The 20,765-nt window shown below is 32.6% G+C and overlaps 1 pseudogene; it reads right to left on the reverse strand.

The window, feature by feature from the left end:
• LOC109231923 lies at positions 1,262–11,201 on the reverse strand (annotated as a pseudogene).

Raw genomic sequence — 20,765 nt, forward strand, 5'->3', positions numbered from 1 at the left:
GGTCTTAATTAGACAAATTAATATACCACCAAAGGTTACAGTGAAGTGATAGGTACTCATTCATCGTTAGCAAAAGATTTCGGTTCGAACCTTGAAACTAGAGCCATTTTCGGTAGGGAACACTTTACTCTCAAAGTAAAACTTTCTAGCGTGAATCCGAATTAATCAGGTCCAAATTAAAATAGTAACCAACAACCGGTGAAATCCAAAAATATTTTGAAAAATAAAGAAGATGAGTTCAGCTCAAAGATGGTAAAAAATAATACTAACAAAAGTTATAAAATCTTTTCTAGAATTAACATTTTAACAACTTCACAAGAAAGGGAGAAAGAGAAAGTTTAAAAATGAGTAAGACATGCTAGCCAGTACATATAAGATTCTAGATAGAATGTCATTAAAATACAAATGTAAGTATAATAAGTATTAAGTAAAAGAAACAAAAGTCAAAAATAGCATAATTTTTGGTGGATTAGGACAACTAAGTTGCAATCACGAAGCTGGCCTGCCCTTTTGGTTTTACTCTTTTCATCATTTTCTTAACTACTTGTTGTACTTCTTCCCTCCAAAAATCTGCCATTTGGATACATCCCATACTTATAACTAAAATTAAGAAAGCAAGATATCATCTATAAAGTTAGTTTTATGTAGACTATAGTAGGTACAAGAGAATCTTAAGGTTGCACGCTGCATTTTATAAACTTAAACATAGGGGAGCTTTTTTTGTTAGTTGGTGATCTGTTTTAGCTGAAAGATGCCCTGAAATGGAGAAATGTCACATCAATATTTCATGGATATGTAAGATTGATTAGTTTGATGCATGAGTCTTGCTAGATAGCTGGTGCACTAATTAAAAGGCTTGATATATGCCTAAACATAAATCTAAAACCAGAATATAAGGTAACAACGGCTTGCAGGAGCAAATACAAAGATCTATTTATACGTCACAATTCTAAACCAAGATGATATAAGTTGTATGAATCATTAAAATATTAGGTACTGACTCTCTTAAATAATAAAACCCCGGAATTGCCAAAATGTTATACGCTAGTTTGACTCGGCTAAAATAGGGTATAACAACCACCATCCAAAAGAGCTGTAAGAGTATTGCCTTTGACATGAAAAAGTTACTATTGTCACAGGAAGATAAAAAGAATGATAATATGATGAGCTCCATGCTAAGTAGAGTACTCAAACTGAGAATTGAAAAGATAAGTGGGGAGTATTTATCGAACAAATTAAAGCATCAAAACTACAACGAACATAATCCAATTATTCCTTCAATGATGTTTGGAGGATTAGTGCTTTTAAGCAGTATACAATACATGTAGATGTTGCAGAATATCTTCAATCCTTTGTGCTAACAACTGATACACTCGACTCTTTTAGCTGAAGAAATGACACACTGTTACAACTTACATAGTAGTATGCGTGCTGGAGTTGGGGAGTGCGAAAATTGTTAGATATAACAAACCCAACATCTGAACCATCCCCCTGGAGTAATCACACAAGATAAGCTAGGATATTACATTGGAGAATTATCGATCATCAAAATGTTTGCTCCAACAAAAAATACAGTAATAGTAGTTTCATTGAATAGGTAAAAAGTTAGCATCTTCTTCAGGTGACATAATGGATTTCAATTCCATCTCCTCCCGAGGCAAAATATATGACCATGCTGATTCCATGGTGACTACTGGTAGTGTTTGCTGAAGATGCCTCAATGCATCAATCATACGAATTGCAGTTTCTTCTGTAGCAAGTACCTTTTCAGAACACAAAACCTACAGAAGTAACAGTCAGTTACTGCTTGTTTCCATAAACATAAAATTTAGTTTGATAAAGGCTACATTCCACGATACAGTGAGACAATCATATTGGCAAATTAATTTAAAGGACAAGGGAAGTAAATAAGTGAATGCTATTTAAAGTTAGATCCTTGAACAGTATTGCTACATATTGGTTTTTTCTACTCTACTCTGATAATATTTTACCTTGTTTTTTTATCCGATATTTGCAGCTACAGAGTGCTGATAGTCAAGAAATACAGAATGCAATTCATAGAATTTCATGAGGCTTTAATGCTTTTCTTACAAAAATAAATAAAAGAATCACAGTTGCAAAATCTTCATATCTGTCACAAATGAACAAGTCAGTCGAGCATCTAGATCAGCTTTGATTTCACACTGACCTCTGCAAAAACTGAAATAACTTTTGGAAGGCATTCATAATTGGGACCTAAAAGTTCTCTGTCGGACCTGCAAGTGAGAAAATTCAGTAAACAGTAAAAGACTAAAAGGCGTTGATATATGAGATCACATATTAGAATTTGGTATTCATGTTAATGTTTAGTTTGTTAGTTCAAAACCTAGATAAATCTCAGTAACAACCACCAACAAGATGATTTTGTCAAGTCAGATCTGTATTTAAAGGTTTCATCGCCTAATGAAATTTTGTTATACCAAATATATCAAAACTGTTGCAGAAGCACTGTCATTAACTTGTAAACTAGTTACTACAGTATTAATATATTGCTTCAATAATTTCGTCTGACAGATGTTTTCTTAGTTTTCCCTAAATCTAAAATTACAGAATTCGTTTAAGACAGATACATTCTTTTGTTAAGAACTATTACAATTTACAATCTCTTCTACAGAAAAGATTTCTAATAACATGTTGCCATTTGTGAATTTTGATATTCTCTTTTGTGGTTCACAACAACATAACGAAAAACAATTTCCAAATGCAATATAATTGCATTAATTGCTAAGAACTGAGTTTCATTGTTACCCCTGTTAACAGCCTTAATGACCAATGCTAAGATATCAAAACCAGTCTAGAGTAAATGAGCATAAAGACTGAGCAAACCAATCCAGTACCTTTCAACCATTGAACACAACAGTTCATGAACATGTTTGGCGTCATCCAAGTCAGCTTTTATAGGCAGGCAATTCAACCAAGCTGGAATAATCTGCCAAATGCCTTGGAATAAGAATTAGGGGAAATTACAAGCATAGTAGACTACTCTTGTAAATCTCTGTATGCAGGCTTAAAACAAGCATCACACGACTATATCCATGGTCGTTAGCAATTGTTTCTCAGGATGATTCAATTGACTTACTGACTTCTAGATTTTATTAGACTAATACTGAAAAGACAACTATCTGATCCAAACATAATGACATTACTTAAACTTTTTGATGCATGCCATGAAGTACCCAAAATTTATAACTGAAATTTTGGAATGCCAACTCAAACATGTATGAGTTGAAGGTATAAGAATGCATCAACAGATAAAAAAACATACCTGGGCTGAGTCGATAATTTCACCATGAAACTGGCATATCTTACCAAGTGCAGAAACAGCATTATCATATGCACATACATTCTCAGGTTTAAGAGCATTTTTATGCATTATCACTACGTTGATGCTCGACAAAGCTTCTGCAGGTTCAGGTCATAAGATTAAGTGAATACAAAAGAAAAACATATAACTTCTTTTCCCCTTATCCATGATGAAAATGGTCTCAATATCAAATTTAACAATGTCACCTTCAACAATGTGTTTGAAAGAAGTACGACCATATTCCGCCAAATTCCAAGTCCATAAAGAGCAGCCTGAACATGACATCAGAGTAAGCACAAGTAGCGAATGCAACTTGACTTAAAGCTATTACAACCAGTAAGATGTACAAACCTGTCTAACATCTGGGTCTTCATCATTGCTTGCGTCCAAAACTAAAGGAAGACATACATCATAGTACCTAATTTTGACAGGAAGTAACAATCAGATTTTGGAACCCATATTTGAAAAATACTCATACAAATAGACCTACTTCAGAGCTGCTTCAGGGCACTCCTCCATAAGAGCATCAAAGATACAAATAGATGTACATCTTTCACTAGGTGTTTTCTCCTTGGCCTTCACACAAGCAAGAAATATTGGATGTGGAAAACAATAAGATTTAAAATGGAAAAAACAGCTAGAGGTTAAGATGACATTGGTTATAACTTACCCACATAGGTAGTAAATATGATGACAACTCATCAAGGAAAGGCAAGAAAGAAGACTTCAAAGATTTGATGAATGTGCACAATATTTCACCAACCTATTAAGAAAGATAGTATGATTCAAAATACTGGTAGATTCGAAGTGAAATACTTATAGAAAGACAACATTGTGTTCTTATAATGCATGAACTCCATTCTTATATAGAACATACATTGCCGAAAACTACGTCTTCTTGCTTTATTTCGGCCTCCCTCAACAATTCAGCTTCCTCAGCATCAAAGTCTTCTGTTTTCGCTCTCTCCGTGAGTTCTGGTTTTCTATCTGAGCTTTTTGTAATGACATGCTTTATTTCATCCACGACGCTACGAATCTGACTTTCACTGAGAAGTGGTCCACAAATCTGAAAGAAGATACAGAAAGACCACAATAGCAGAAATATTCCTTTGCGTTTTAGCTTGCCTTCTGCCACTGTTACTCTTAATTTGACACTACTATGAAATATTAAAAATAATATCCATAAGTTGGCTTATGAAGCCAATCTATCACAAAGTCAATACGCCGAGAGGACTTTTGTGATTACGCTATCTGTCAATGTTTAAACATTTTATTATGGTTTAACCATGTATTTGTAGGTATGAATTCTACATGCATTCACACACATAGTAAGAATCAAATAAAGAGGTCCTCCTTTACTTGATCCCCTGAACATATTAGCGTGCAAGTCATTGCTCATTTTCCCCATGTCTTCCTCCGCATAGGAGCTGTACTATAAGCTTTCTTTTGCTTCTAGAGAATATAACTGGTAAGAGTTTGGCGAGTGTCTCGTTTAGATCTCTAGAGAAGGATAAGAAATCGGGTCATATATCTAGAGTGACTGCAAAAATTTTGAGGATCTTTTTTACACAAATATACATAGTTCAAATTAATCGCAATTAATTCTTGAACCCGTTGTGTTTAGTCTAAATCCGCCACTAGAAGAATCCCAACGTATCAGCCTGTTTAGTAACTTGATAATAACCAGAAGATATTTTGTGTATCATAAAAACCTATACGTAGCTCAAGACGAGGGGTCGTCTTTGGCAACTGAATAGGGTCAGGGAGGTATCTCCTTGATTAATAGTTGAACATGCTTGATGATCTTAGGGACATGTATATACAATACCTCGAGGTACAAGCACTAAAATCAGTTATTTACTGTGTGAGATGTAAAGGCCAACAGTTTGATCACGTTGGAATATAACCTACCTGCAGGCAGTCGTTCAATTTATCTAGCATGATTGCACATGTTTCTGTCACGTACTCCTGTGCACATGAGAAAACATATCAAGTTTAAATTTTGCAGTATCCAAATAGACCCAACTTAATCATTTAATCCACCCAAAAAACAAGGAACAAAAAGAACATAAGTACTGATGTTAAGGACAACCGTGTGTATAGCGTATAGCAAAGACTGTATTATATGGTCTGACAAGTTCTTCGTGGATGACTCACTTTCACCTTTAGCAATCCCTTTCTTAACAGCCAGTTTAGCAGAACGCAACAAGATGGGCATGGCTTAAACAGCATAAATTATAAAATTGCATCAGCAACGAGAAAGATTAAATGAAAACAAAAAAACATATGAAATCATGAGAATTCTCACTTTTTGCAGCAGATGCCCTGATCTCGTGGGTATAGATGTCAAGAAGCGGAACAAAGATTGAAACAGCCTGTTTCATGCATTAACCCATTGATCACTTGTTTAATTTGACTTCATTCAACAGCACATGAAAAGAAAAGAAAAAGCACAGGTTTTCATGCCAACTTGGGAAATCCATGGGTAGAAGTCTTCCTTCAATATATCAGCATAGTTGCGTAGCAAATTACAGGCTTTAGTTTTCACCTCTAGGACATCTCTTTTCTTGACTTTCTCTATACTGCAAAATGTGAAGTGTAAGTGAGATCCTAGGTACCCCGTAACAACCACCTCTCGCAGAAGTCTTAGTACTTGTTAAATCTAAAGTAAGAACTAGCTAGAAATCAATCATATTCGAAAGAAGTCTTTATTTAATTAACTACCCATCTCAAAAAACTAATACGGTTGTTGAGTAAGGCAAAAACAGGTACACCTAAAGATGTGGTGACTACACATCTTTAGATTAATTTGACTACAGCATTTGGCAATCCAATTTAGACTATGAGTCAGTAAATGTGTGCAGAACACAATGAGAAGAGGCTTGACGACGGCCTTTTAGGTTTAAATAGTGCGACATAGATTTACAGCAACTCAATAGCAAAAACTACACAGAAAATGTACACCTTATGTCGCGGTTCCACTTACCATGATCAGATTCATCTATCAAAAGTATGTTCACCTTGTGCCATGGTTCCGCTTGTCACAATCTATCGATAGGCGTTAAATTTTAAACAAAGCGTCTTGCTTATCAATAAAAACAACCACTACGTCTTGATCCCAAACTGTTTAGAATTGTAATATGAAATCCTTAATCTTGACTCCACTCTATTTAAGCATGTTTCATTTCAATACTAAATAATTTATCTTTAGGACAACCTAAGGATTCTCAATTAGATTAACTATTATGACATTTATCTTATACTGTCATAGAGATCTCTAACCAAACTAGACTTCTGTCAAACATTGCACCTATTGTAAATGTCAACAATAACTAAAACTATAATCCCACTAATTTAGGCCGCCTATATGGATACTTCTTTCATTGTAGTTTGATCTTCGTTAAACCAATACTTATTCGAACAGATTGTAAGTCTTCTGGGACAACTTCTGCCTATGTGTATGACGCCTACCTTGTTCTGTTTAATATCCTCAATCATAGTAGTGTCACACCTATGAACCAGTTCATAGAAGGTTTACTTAGGACAAGCGAAATTATCTCAGGCTACTTCTCTTATTTTATCCTCTATATACTACTTATCGTTTCAAGTTATCCTCTATATATACTACTTGCACCTTCTCTCTTATGTAGTTATTTCTAAACTTGTCCAGTCTTGTTAATTTGATGGTACATCCGACTTAACATCGCGTTTCTAAGACATTCATCTTGTGGATATGCGTGGTCATAGAGAACTAACACTTACTCGTATAAGTTATAACATTGATGGTCTCACAGATATTCTATAGTACTTGCCTTTTACTTCAACAGTGTCTTCCTATCATGTAACACTCTTAATCTATTTTTAATATATATTGAAAAGCTATCATGACATTCTCGAGAAAGACTAAGCCTTGATATCTGAACTGTCTACATCTGGCACATCAATTCCTTTTAGTCTCACCTCAACTTTATTCTTCTTATGTAGGATAAACTTGCAATGCATATACCTAATTGTTACTTGTAAAACCCTCTCTCCAGAGTGTTTTCTCATAGTTCAAGCTTTTGGTTGCTATCATTGCATCACCAGCACATATTATACACCGAGATATTTCATCTTTTATACTACTGGTTTGCTTGTCCGAATTTCTATTGGTTAGAATTTGGTTCTAATATTATTTGAATGAATCTAATCCAGCTTAAAACCTCAAGCAACTGGTGGAGAGGCCCAAGATTTTTGTAAGACCTTTGGATGCGCTTTCATAGGCAATGTAGGTCATATAACTCAATAAAAAGCAAAAGAAATCTAAATGAACTTCACAACTAAGGGAGAAAGTCAAACCTGGATGATAAAATCTTAGTACCTTTTATTATCTAATTTAAGTTCAGCACATTGAATACAAAAGGGCATGACTACATTCATATAAGGAAGAAACTCCTGCTCCAGGCACTGGCAAATGTTACTACATGCCTGCAATGTAAGAAAGAAAATAAAGACATGCCAGTATAGACAGAAATATTAATACTAAAATCAAGTGATAAACATACGCTTAGCGTGTAATAAGTAACAGGATCAACTGCCTTCATTTGTAATATTCCTAGTAATGACATAAGCTCTTCCATAACCTTCAATGACAACAACAAAAAAGGAAACAAATAAAAAGTGAGCTCCATGTAGAGAAATGGCCAGGGGAAAATAAGACAAGAATGAGAATGCCAAGACAAGAAGAAAGGAGGGAAACCAAAATGGAATTGGTAAGAGGAAAGATATCCCTGTCATTATTTTGTTGCACATTATTATTGAAAGTAGTAGTAACTCAAACAAGAGTAATCTACACTATGGTTTGACTATGGTACAGTCATCTGACAAAGCATAACAAACGAAAAAAGAAAGAAGCCATCCCAATCAATGGGATCAATATAGTGTTAAGCATTCCATGAGTATGGAACTAAAAAAGAATCTAGTGGATCCACTAAGCATAATTGATAGAAGACCTGTTTTTCATCATCTCTAAATTTCTCTTTTCCACCAGCAAGCCCAACGGAGCTTATGCACTTTATTGCTCTGGCACGAAGAATGAGATTAGATTTAAGATATGTGTTGCTCAGGAAAGTTTTCAAGTGCGGCATAACAGTGTCATAGTACGTTCGGAAGTGCTCCTGTTGACGTAGAATATATTAGCCTTCATGATTCATAATATAAGTGGAAATAGAACTGAGTCACGAAAAAATGCACCAGTTAATACCTCAACAGATTCAGCTATATAAGCCAATGCCCTTAATGCTTCTTGTTGGACTATTTGTTTACCATTCTACATTTCAAGTAACAAAAAGGCTAAAAAGCATCATTAGTCTCTTGCACTTGTCAGCAGTGACATACTTTTGTAATTTGTCGGCCTCTATATTTCCACACCTGTATTAGTACAAGCAGTTTGTTCACAAAATCATCTAGGTAAGGTATCAAAGTTTCTGGCTTGTCAGGCACACCGAAGTCCACGAGAGCTGTCATTGGACATGCCTATGAAAATGCCGAAAGAGGTAAGGACCAGATTAGTTGGCATCAACAACTGAATGGAGGCGTAGCATATCTACAAAAAGTTTAGGCTTATGATTGTTCGGGAAACTTTATTTAAGGGTATACTTTAGACACCTCCCCAGACATTTAGCAATTATTACTTCCTCTATAATCCAATAAATTACAATCACTTAACGTTCTTGTAAGTCAGCAAGAGAGCTATTAATGCAACCAAAATAAAGTTGTAAAATAAAATTTTCCAGAAACACACGCGTTGAATCTAATAAGTTAGATAAAATTATATTACTAATTTTGAAAGGTTCTAGAAGGGATGTTATACAATACATACTTCATTTGCCTCATTTGCAGAAAAGCACAAGTGACTGTGTGACTAAGCAAATGAAAACATATATAGCCAAGAGACTTCTTAGAGTATCTCAAAGATTATGTCAAGATATCACATGAAGAGCCAACTCCCACAGTACAGGATATATCACATAGGACAAACCTGCACTCGTGAATGAAAATCATCCAGAGCTGCTGACAATGCAAGCAATACTTGATTATAGAATTGTTCTTGCAAATGTGGAGAGAACTCAGCCAACAACTGGCCAATTGCATAGCAAGCGGCATATCTGACTCGAGGATGAGGATCTTGGAAACAATTTAGGACCATATCGACCACTTGCTCCATATTCTTAATCATCACCTGTAATAGCAAAGAAGCCATGATTCCAAGGTAATCACCTAAGAGAAGACAAAGTAGTATACAGCATTCTGTATAGTAATGTGCGCATGGAGGCAAACTATCTTATAAATTTAAGCAGTTTGCCAGCAAAAAGCCCCTCTTAAATGCTACGAGTTAAAATAACAGTATGTGTTATAATAAAACCAAATACAACCATAATAATTATATACACAACTAACTAGACAACACTGTTGTACCTTTAAGCAACCTTTGGCAATATGAGCAAGTGCAATGAGAGCTGCATGTCGTTTCTCCCACTCTGGGGCAGCCAAGTAAGCAGATATCTGCTCTATAGCAATATGAGCAACAGAGTTACCTCCTAATGCAGCAGAAAACCGCTTTAAACAGTTCATACCAACGTGGTAGTTAATTGTTGCCCCTGTATCATCAAACACGGTCTCGACAGTATGCCAAGCTGGGTCATCCTTAGTATCTAGTGTTAACTTTAATAACATAGCAAAGCATCTGTTAATGAACAACGGCAGCTTCTTCATCATTCCTGGGGCCCTCTTTCTCGTCTCAACCAAAGTTATCAAAAATTCAATTGCTAAGTACCTTGTCCCTTGTTCCAATTTCTCCTCCTCAGCTATCTCCAGTATTGAACCCACAACAACAACTAGTTGCAGCCTGAAAAAACCAGGGTCATACTTCGCCAATTCTAAAAGGGATTCAAGCGTTTTGCGGGCTGCCTCACCGTTGCTCGATGCGTCAGCCAACGTCAGCGTCCTCATCATACCTGGTAATAGATCCTGAAAACGCTGTTTTTCATTTGAATTCGGTATGAACTGAATGAGGCTGATCACAGCACTCAGGGCATCCATCCTCAATTCAATATTAAAAGTATCATCATTTAGTAAACTTAGGAATAACGAGTGCATATTTGTCACCCAGCGGAATATTGGTTCGTTCCCGGCCACTGCAAGGTCAAAAAAGAAATTAGGCCACTTGTTATCACGGAGAAGTGAAGCAGACAACTTTGAAACGGTGTCGCAGAGCTTTATTATAATAGATTGTGATTCTTCAATCTTCATATGACTAAGAAGAACATACTTGATGCTTGATTGAGTCCCCTCACTTAGATTGCCCCAAGTGGACCAGTCAATGTCATCATCCTGATCACTAATAAGAAACTCGCAGAGGAGTACAGCACACCTTGGAGGGAAATCAAGGTTATCGGAATAGCAGAGAAAGTCAATAAGATTATTAGCAAGAGACTCAGGATCCTTGTGCTTCACCAGGTTGAACATTGACTTAGCCTCCAAATGTTTTTCCTCGGAGTTCCATATTTCATCGGAAATTAAAGTTTCAAATGCCTCTTCTGAGTCGGTCGCGAGAATTGCCTCCATTTTGGCCCTCTGGAACTCAGTCGATTCCGTATCCATGAGAGAGAGCTGGGAGAGATGACTATGGAGTTGGGAGAGACGTTGTGTTAGTATTAATTAACTGTAGAGATTTCTTGACTTGCATAAAAATTAATACCAATAAAAAAAATGAAGAAGAAGCAGTAGCCCTTTTAGTATGTGTCATGAATGAAATTTATATATGACAGTCTGACAGAGAACTTAATATTGTTTTTAAATGCTCATATTTCAACAAGCATCAAATTCCTATTTTATTTTAAAGGATTTTTGGCCTAAAATTCATAAGCGACTTTAGAGGTGGTAATTTGATCACAAACTCATTTGACCACCGTGATCTAGCCCATTTCAACGCATCTAAATTTGGGCTGATTTTAGCTCAAATTGATCCATGAGTAATGTGGCTAAAATATCTTTAAAATATTTTTTTTGTTTGATATTATATATGACCATAACAAAAGAAAAAAAGTCGTATTCGATAATTAAATAATTCATAAGAAAATAATACATATTAATTAAAGCTTGTAAGAGTTTAGAGGTTTGGGCTATGACCTAAATTTTAGCCTGTAAGTCACTTTTAAGCCAAAAACCATAAGTTAGGAATTCTAACTTTTGGCTTTTGGCTTATTTTTGTCATTTTAGCTTAAAAACAAGTGCTTAAAAGTACTTTTTTACTTAGAGGCCGTTTGGATTAGCTGATTTGAAGCAGCTGATAAGCATTAGGTGCTGAAAAGTACTTTTAAGTGCTGAAACTGATTTAATAAATAAGCAGTTACGTGTTTGGATATAAGTGCTGAAATTGATAATAAGTTGCTGCAGTATTTGATTAAAAAGTGCTGATAAGCTCTTTTTCTGATAAAGTGACTTAAATAACCTTAGAACTGTTTACACTTATAAGAGCGTAATTTCTTCAAAATTTTAGATTCCAGATCGATTCAAATACAAAATATCCTATTTGTTATTTTATTTTAAATACAACTGTGCTTAGATAAGATAATGTTTATGATAAATATAATTTATTTTATGATAAGCATATAATAATAAGTTATAATAATTAATAAATTGACAAAATTTTCTCAATAAAAAATAAACCTAAATAGGACAAAATATTGAAGAGAAACAAACACTGCCTTCGTCACCACAACACTTAAAAAGCAATACACCAAAAATTTGATATGTCCTCATTTATTACATACAATCCAAAGATTAATACACAATCACATAGATATAAAAATGCAAAGGAATAGAGAATTTGCTTATCTTATATAGTCAATGAGAATTGCGAACTTGANTAATAAGGAAAACTTTAATAACTCTAAATTTAGTTAATTTTAAATATAAAAGAATAATTAAATGACTATTTTATCTAGTGTGTACTCTATTTTTGAAGGATAAAAAAGGCAAACGACATTTCGTTAAGGACCTTCGTGCTTTTAATATAGTATATATATATATATATATAGATAGATAGATAGATAGATGCGTTGCACGTAAATTTTTAGTCTGAACTTTTATGTAAAAAAATTGCTAACTAAATTTAGTAACAAATTATTTTACATGATAAAAATACAACAATCATTTAAATAATAAAAATATACTTGAATTCAAAATGATATCGTCTTAACCTATAAAGATGATCAATTTAGTTAAGTTAGAAAATATCTAATTTATAGTGTATAAATATTCAGTGTGTCAATATCATATCTAATACTTCTTTATCGATGACGTTTTTTGTGTATATTTTCTATAACTTTGGCGTCTCTCTCTTAAAAGTGAAATATATAGTTGTCCTTCTTTGAATCACCTCTAAAAAGTATTACTTTTTCTCTATTGTACTTTGACATATTTGTAAGGGTTGTCTCAATTATTTATAAAGTTATATCGAATTTACCTTATGACCCGAGTAAAATTATTACTGCTTTATCGTATTCAAAGCAATAAAATATTGATTATACACATGTTCTGAAAATCAAGTCCATGATTAAAGATTTTAGAAAAATATATATTCTAACCCAAAAATAACATCAAATAAATATATATTTTTGTATATATGTGCATTATATATATACTATACATATTTTAAATACTTTTTGGCTAGTTAATGCAATTATTTTCGACAAAGCGGTGAATTTTGTATTTGCCTAAATTTAACCATAGTATAGTCCATGGTTATTTAATAAATTATAAAGAATTTTAATTTTTGTACATTTTCACTCAAAATGATCACCCCGCTCCTCAAATATAACCAAAAATAATAGTCATATCCATGCAAGAAAAATAATTACATGTTGAGAAGTTTTTTTATAATTTCTTGAACATATGTAAGAGTAATAAAATATCTGATTATCACATGAATCACATAATTGTGTCGAGTTCACGCCTTTTTATTTGAAAATATTATCGAAAATTACGAAAAAGTATAGGATAACTTTGCAAATCATTCCATTTCATTTGAGTTAAAATAATTTAAAAACTATTAGATATATCTCCATTATTTAAATATGTACTATCGAGAATAATAAAGGATTATGTGGACATGAAGAATAGATACATTTAAAAAAATTATATTACTCTATGCTTTAAAAAAACATACGTATCCCTCAACAAATCAGTAACTTAAACAATACAAATATTTATTTTGTAAATAAATAAATATTTATTATCTAGAATAAGGTAAATATGAAAAGATAGATAGTTTGAAAAAAAAAAAATTAAATTCATAAATCCAATATCTTCAAAACGATACACAAAGATAAAATCAATACCTTATATTATGCAAATATCCTATTTGTTTGGAAAGTCCCAGTTGATTTTCAAATTCTATATGAATATCATTTTTGCTTCTGTCGCAGAGCCGATCCAATCATTGTGTTCCACTTATTTTAAATTATTTTAACCAATCATCACAGATAATACATTGATAAGAGTTCATTAACCTTATATAAGAGTTATTTAAATAATGTATTTGGTTATAACAAAAAGTAAATTTCTTAAATGATGAATGTTGATCCCATTTAACTAACACAATAAAGAAAAAGATCTTTCTTTATAAAAGTCCGTAAATGCTTTATTCTATTTTAAAGACCTACTTGGGAATATCTTATGAAATTTGTTATTGTTTATGTGATCTAATATTAAAAACAAGCGAGTAATGCATAAATATTGTTATCAAGATTCTTTAAAGATTTGTCAAATAAAACTTATTGAAAATTAATTAATCATTTTTAATCTCTTTAGAGATTTGGAAGGAGGAGGTTGTCCCTGTAGCTCAAGGAAAATTGACAGCCATAGTGTAAAATCCAAAAACAACTAATATTGAGTTAATATTTTACAAACAGATAACTTACAGATATATAAAAGAAAAATAGAGTTGTCACTTGTTGGAATATAATAAAAAAATAATTAACAAATTCATTAATAATACAAAATATTATCTTATGTTGTCTTACCCATATTATTTCAAGTTGGCATTTTACCAATTTGACTTTAGGTGTTACACTATAATTAAATTTTCTCTATTGTCCAATTTTTTTATTGCCAATCTTCTCCTTTATGTAGCCTAAGGGGTCTTTTAAATTCACAAATACAAAATCAAGTAATAACAAAAATATTTATTAGATATACTTTCGATTATATATTGAATGAACAATAGATCGAATATATGGAGTATAATATAAAAAATGTGTTTGCTTTTTCATATATAAATTTGGAAATAATTTTTTTTTAACTTTAACCTTGATTTTCTTAAAAGATTTTGGAATAAGCGCTTTGAAGAGGATAATTTGATATCTGATTATTTTATCCTGGGATTGCTAATCCCCAAATTACTATCTCACTTTGAGAATAATAAAATAACATCTAATTAAGATTGTGGTATAACTATTCTCGCAAGTTTTTATACCCAAAAAAAATCTGTCCAAACACAAAATTAAATAACCCGTATTTTATCCCAGGATTGTTATCCTTCAATTTTGTTTAACGTAAACATTCTTCTAACTTTTTAAATATTTTCTTAGTTATTTCTATCTAATTACTGGTGTAATTTTGAAAATATTACACAAAATCGATAAAGAAGAAATACTTAATTATTTGTTCTAACATTTGAGTGTAATTTTTAAATATTCTACTAAAAATCAATGAAAAAAACTATTATTTGAATATGAAGGGAGTTCAAGTATTATATGGAAGTGTATTGCCTATTAACTATTTTTATTTATACTATTGTTCAATGCTTAAAAAAATATAAATTAAAAGTCAAATAAGTTGTACTTGATTTCAAAACATTATCATTGTCAGGAACTAAAATTTTCATGGAAGATAATAAGCTTCGTAATCGGATTGTTTATTTTGTTGGAGAATCTTTTACATGTTTTCTTTTTCTTATTATAGTATTCTTGTTAAATCCTACATATTAGGATTTCATACATAGTTCATACAAGGAATAATTTAGTAACAAAAATTTTAGTGATTTTTCAAGTCCTAAATATTAGAAAAGTAACTTAAATTACAATTTTATCCAATGTGAAATCTATTTTTAAAGGGTAAAAAAGACAAACGATATTTCGCTAAAGGTCTTCGTACTTTTAATATAGTATAGATAGATATAGATAACTTAGAGGCCGTTTGGATTAGCTGATTTGAAGTAGCTGATAAGCATTAGGTGCTGAAAAGCACTTTTAGGTGCCGAAAAGCACTTTTAAGTGCTGAAACTGATTCAATAAATAAGCAGTTACGTGTTTGGATATAAGTGCTGAAATTGATAATAAGTTGCTGCAGTATTTGATTAAAAAGTGCTGATAAGCTCTTTTTCTGTTAAATGAATTAAATAACCTTAGAACTGTTTACACTTATAAGGGCGTAATTTCTTCAAAATTTTAGATTCCAGATCGATTCAAATACAAAATATCCTATTTGTCATTTTATTTTAAATACAACTGTGCTTAGATAAGATAATGTTTATGATAAATATAATTTATTTTATGATAAGCATATAATAATAAGTTATAATAATTAATAAATTGAAAAAAATTTCTCAATAAAAAATAAACCTAAATAGGACAAAATATTGAAGAGAAACAAACACTGTCTTCGTCACCACAACACTTAAAAAGCAATACACAAAAAATTTGATATGTCCTCATTTATTACATACAATTCAAAGATTAATACACAATCACATAGATACAAAAATGCAAAGGAATAGAGAATTTGCTTATCTTATATAGTCAATGAGAATTGCAAAGTTGAAGGGGGAAGGGGGGGGGGGGTTAGGATGAAAAAATACCTGAGGCAGTGAGTATCGATGTAGGAGTTTTGTTCTAAAAAGGAATATTTTAAGGATAAAATTGTAAAAATTTTGGTCAAACTTAAAGTGCTTATAAGCTAAAAATTCATAAGCTGGGGGTGACCAGCTTATGGCTTTTGGCTTATTTTTGACTTATAAGCACCTGGCTTATAAGCACTTTTAACTTTACCAAACGCGTAGATAAGCCGAAAAGTTCTTATAAGCTAGTTTGACTGGCTTATAAGCTTAGCCAAACACCCTCTTATTCAAACACTACAAAATGGCTTAAAAGCTATTTTGGCTTAAAAGCACTTAAAATAAGTCAATCCAAACGGGCTCTAACTTGACCCAGTCTATCTCATCCCAAGTTACTTTTCGACAAGTCATAGACACGCTTATTTGTTGACTCAACCTGTTTTGACCCGCCCGAAATTAGTACAACCCGCCAATTTGACACCCCTATGTGACTCCATAGTAAAAATTGCACAGACTAGTCAGTTTTCGGACTAGTAATTGAAAAATAGTCAGCGTTTGCAAAGTCATTGAAAAATAGCCACTATTTTGCTGCAACACGGAAAGTTCCAGCATAATATACTGGAGATTGGTGCTTCTGTGTATGAACTTCCAGCATATTATACTGGAACTACAGCACACGGAATGTTCCAACATAATATACTGGATACTGGAGCACCTGTGTATGAACTTCAAGCATATTATGTTGGACCAATGTATTATGCTGGAACTCCAGTATATTATGCTGGAGTTCACATGTAAAAAAATCGAACTCCAGTATATTATGCTGGAATATTTTCCCGATTTTGAACAGTATTTTCGTTCAGATTTATTTTTTCCACTAGTAAATCTAGCTATTTTTTAATTTCACCCCACTCCATGTCATACAAAAATCATATTTTAATTACACGTAGGGGTGTTCATAAAAACCCGAAAAACCAAACCAAACGGAAGACCAAACCAAACCGACCAAAAAAATCGATACATTTTGGTTTGGTTTGGTTTTTGGGTTTGAATTTTAAAAACCGATCAAATTTGGTTTGGTGTTGGTTTTAATCAGAAAAAACCGAACCAAACCGACTATAGAAGTAGCTATTTCAAATTTATTATTACACCTATATATGTATATTTATATAAAGTTTCAAAAATTTAATGGTAAATGTTAATAGTTTGCATTTTTAGTATAGTTCTTTATATTTACATTCTAGTTTGATTGGTAGTTTTATTTTGTTAAGTATAAGAATTCATTTCGTGTTAAAAATAATATATTATTAACTGAGTCCTTAAATTATTCATCACTATTTGATTCAATCATCATCAATTATATCTTGGTAAATAATAGATTTCTCAAAGGGCAATTGATTTGATAGTGTTACGTTGAAAATGTGATCTCCGGAATATGTGTTTGGTAGTGTATATCTTATATTTAAGAAAAAACCAAAAAATAATCGAAAAAACCGAGAAACCGACATAAACCGAATCGAGAAAAAATCGACTTACTTGGTTTGGTTTGGTTCTAATATTTGAAAAACCGACTTACTTGGTTTGGTTTCTTTTTAGGGAAAAACCGATCCAAACCGAACCATGAACACCCCTAATTACACGTACCTTTCTTGTGAAAGTCATTTCACGAGCGAAAAGGAGATCATATCATTGGTAGATCCTTATTGTCAGGGGCGGAGGTAGCATGACGGTTATGGGATCGGCCGAACTCGGTGTCTTTAGTCCAAACACTATATTTATCTTTCAAAAAATTAATTAAAAATGTATAATTTATTAATTTAAAACCCAATAACTTAACAAGACTAAAATTCCAAACCCATTAACTTCAAATCATGGCTCCACCTCTGCTTATTATGAGATTGATGTATCATAAAATTATGCATTGTAAGTTTGTAACTTCCAAATATAACCTTTTCCACATATTTTGAGGGAAGAAGATATATACTCTACTACGTATTTGATAGTAGTACTAGCACATATTATCGATTAAGAACTCTCTTTTCCTTGCCCGGTTGAATGGCAGACTTTTAGATAATTCCAAGACATGCTTCGCGTTTAGCTTGCAATATTGTACGGGGAAAAGGATAATATTTCACTGGATCCAATATATGAAAAATATAATCGTGTCCAAATCTTGGTTAATCGTGGTTTTCTTCCTCAATCATTTAGTTCCAATACTATATGGTTCTAAATCTTGACTATTAGAAAAAGTCTTGTAAAGGCAAATTCTTTTTGTAATGAAAGAAGTCTAACAAATTGATACACTTCACATGGCCGACCAAATGTAAATGATTGAAAATAAAAAGATGCAGCCTAAGATTTGTTTTTCACAAGGATGAAGAATCGCTGGCCTAAACTCAATCTCAAAAATTAATTTATGAGGTTGACCAAGATCATATAAGGAGTTTAATATTTTCATCATCAACCGATGTGGGATATTCATTAATAGCCATGTCCAACATGAATTATGGGTTCGAGAACCCAATAGCTTTTGTCCAAACCGTATATCTCTTTTAAGAAATTCATTAAATAAGTACGATTTATTAATTTAGAACCCATTAACTTGCAGATTAGATTTTCGAACTCATAAATTTCAAATCCTGACTCCGCCTCTGACCGGAACATGTGGGCTAAACATGGAGAGAGCCGCAGGCACCACCATTTTTGGAGCAGTTCAGTACTATAATATCTGACTCTGACCCGGAGCATGAATATTGAAATCGGTATTTGCATCTCATTCAAAATTATTAATTACTTTATATATAACACTAGCGAAAGAGAGACAACAACAGAGACAGTTCTTCGCTAACAGATTGTTTGGATGGTTGTTATTCATTGTATCGTGTTGTATTGTTATCCCAAAATAATGTTTATTTTGATTGTTTGGTAAAATTGGTTGTATTGTATTGTTAAATTCATTTTTCCGGAACAATAAAATCTTATTTTTTGAAACAACCGATTTGGTGTCATATGATTGTTTCCTATTTTTCTTTCCAATTATGCCCTAACTTATTAATCCATAATTCCATTTTACCTTTACTTTATTTATTTATTTATTTATATTTTAACTTCAAATGTCCCACCGTTCCTTTTTTTTTTCCAGAACTTATGCCGCTTCCAACTCCAACGTAAAATTGCTAATTTTGTTCCACTAGTTTTGTTAGAATTTGCATGAATTTAATTGCTTAATCTGTTTATAAGACATATTTGGTGATCAATTAGTAGAAAGAGATTTTCTTAAATTATTTTATGCGTAATTCTTGATAAATTTAATATTTAAACAATTAAGGGTATTTTAGTAAACTTATCAGTTACAATACAGTATGATACAGTCAAACCAAACAACAAAATATTTTTTAACAATAAGCAATACAATCCATCGAAACACTGTATTTATAAAACGATACAATACAATACATTATAAGACAATGGGCAACAACCATCCGAACAAACTGTAAGATGCCGATCTACCGTACGGATCACTGCATGTGGGTTGGGTTCGGAGCATTGAAATATTTGGTCTAACTTTATGTATTTGTGTGACTATACGTTATCTCATTCATACAAATTAATTCAAATAGTTAATAAATATAAAATATAACATTTTCTTGGCCAGATTAAAAAGAAGGCAGAATAGCCTAAATGGCACTTGTACTTCACCCACTTTGTCATGCCGGTCCCCAAACTTACATATTTGCCAATTGAACACTTATACTCATTCAAAACGTGAATAATAAACGCTTATCCAACGTGGCTTATCCTATGTGTCATATGTGGCTGCAGTGCGTGATTCACACGCCTGTAAGGGGCGTGAAGACAATAAAAAAAGCCCTAACGGTAATAATTTAGCCTATTTAACATCCATCTTCTTCTTTGTACCTTATTCTCCATTGTTGAACATTGTAGAAGCTAAATTTAGCAAATCTGATGCCTTCTTCTTTCTTTGAAAGTGGATTTTTTTCCGCTTCTCCTGCAACAAATACGCTATTGCCGCCTCTTCTCCTTCAACAATGAGGATGCAACCTTTGTGTTATTGTGGAGTTGCTGCAGATCTTAAAATGTCACGAACATCCACCAATCCTGGAAGGAGGTTCCTGGGCTGCTGAAGCTATGAGATTGGTGAAGGTTGTGGCTTTTTCAGATGGGTTGATCCTGCGATTGAGGAAGAACACTACAAGACTCTTCTTGCGGCTCTTATTAAGAAGAGTGATCGATGCCATTGTCAAAGAAGTCAAGGAAGGTCGAAGTTGAGAGTTGCTGCTATTATAATTGTGGTTGTACTTGTTCTAATGTTAGCTATTATGTTATTTGTTTAGGATTGATAGTGCACTTTGTTATTTCCTGGGTTTAGGCTACATATTTTGTGTTGATGTAAAATTTTGTTCATGAAATATATTGACAAAGGCTCCATTACAGCAACAAGTACTAATATAATGGCCTGTGTTATAGGCAGTTAATAAAACATCCAAAATAAGGGAGTTGGTTTACAAAATATTGTCAATGATA

The sequence above is a fragment of the Nicotiana attenuata genome, chromosome 9 (assembly GCF_001879085.1).
Source record: "Nicotiana attenuata strain UT chromosome 9, NIATTr2, whole genome shotgun sequence".
Classification (NCBI taxonomy): Eukaryota; Viridiplantae; Streptophyta; class Magnoliopsida; order Solanales; family Solanaceae; genus Nicotiana; species Nicotiana attenuata.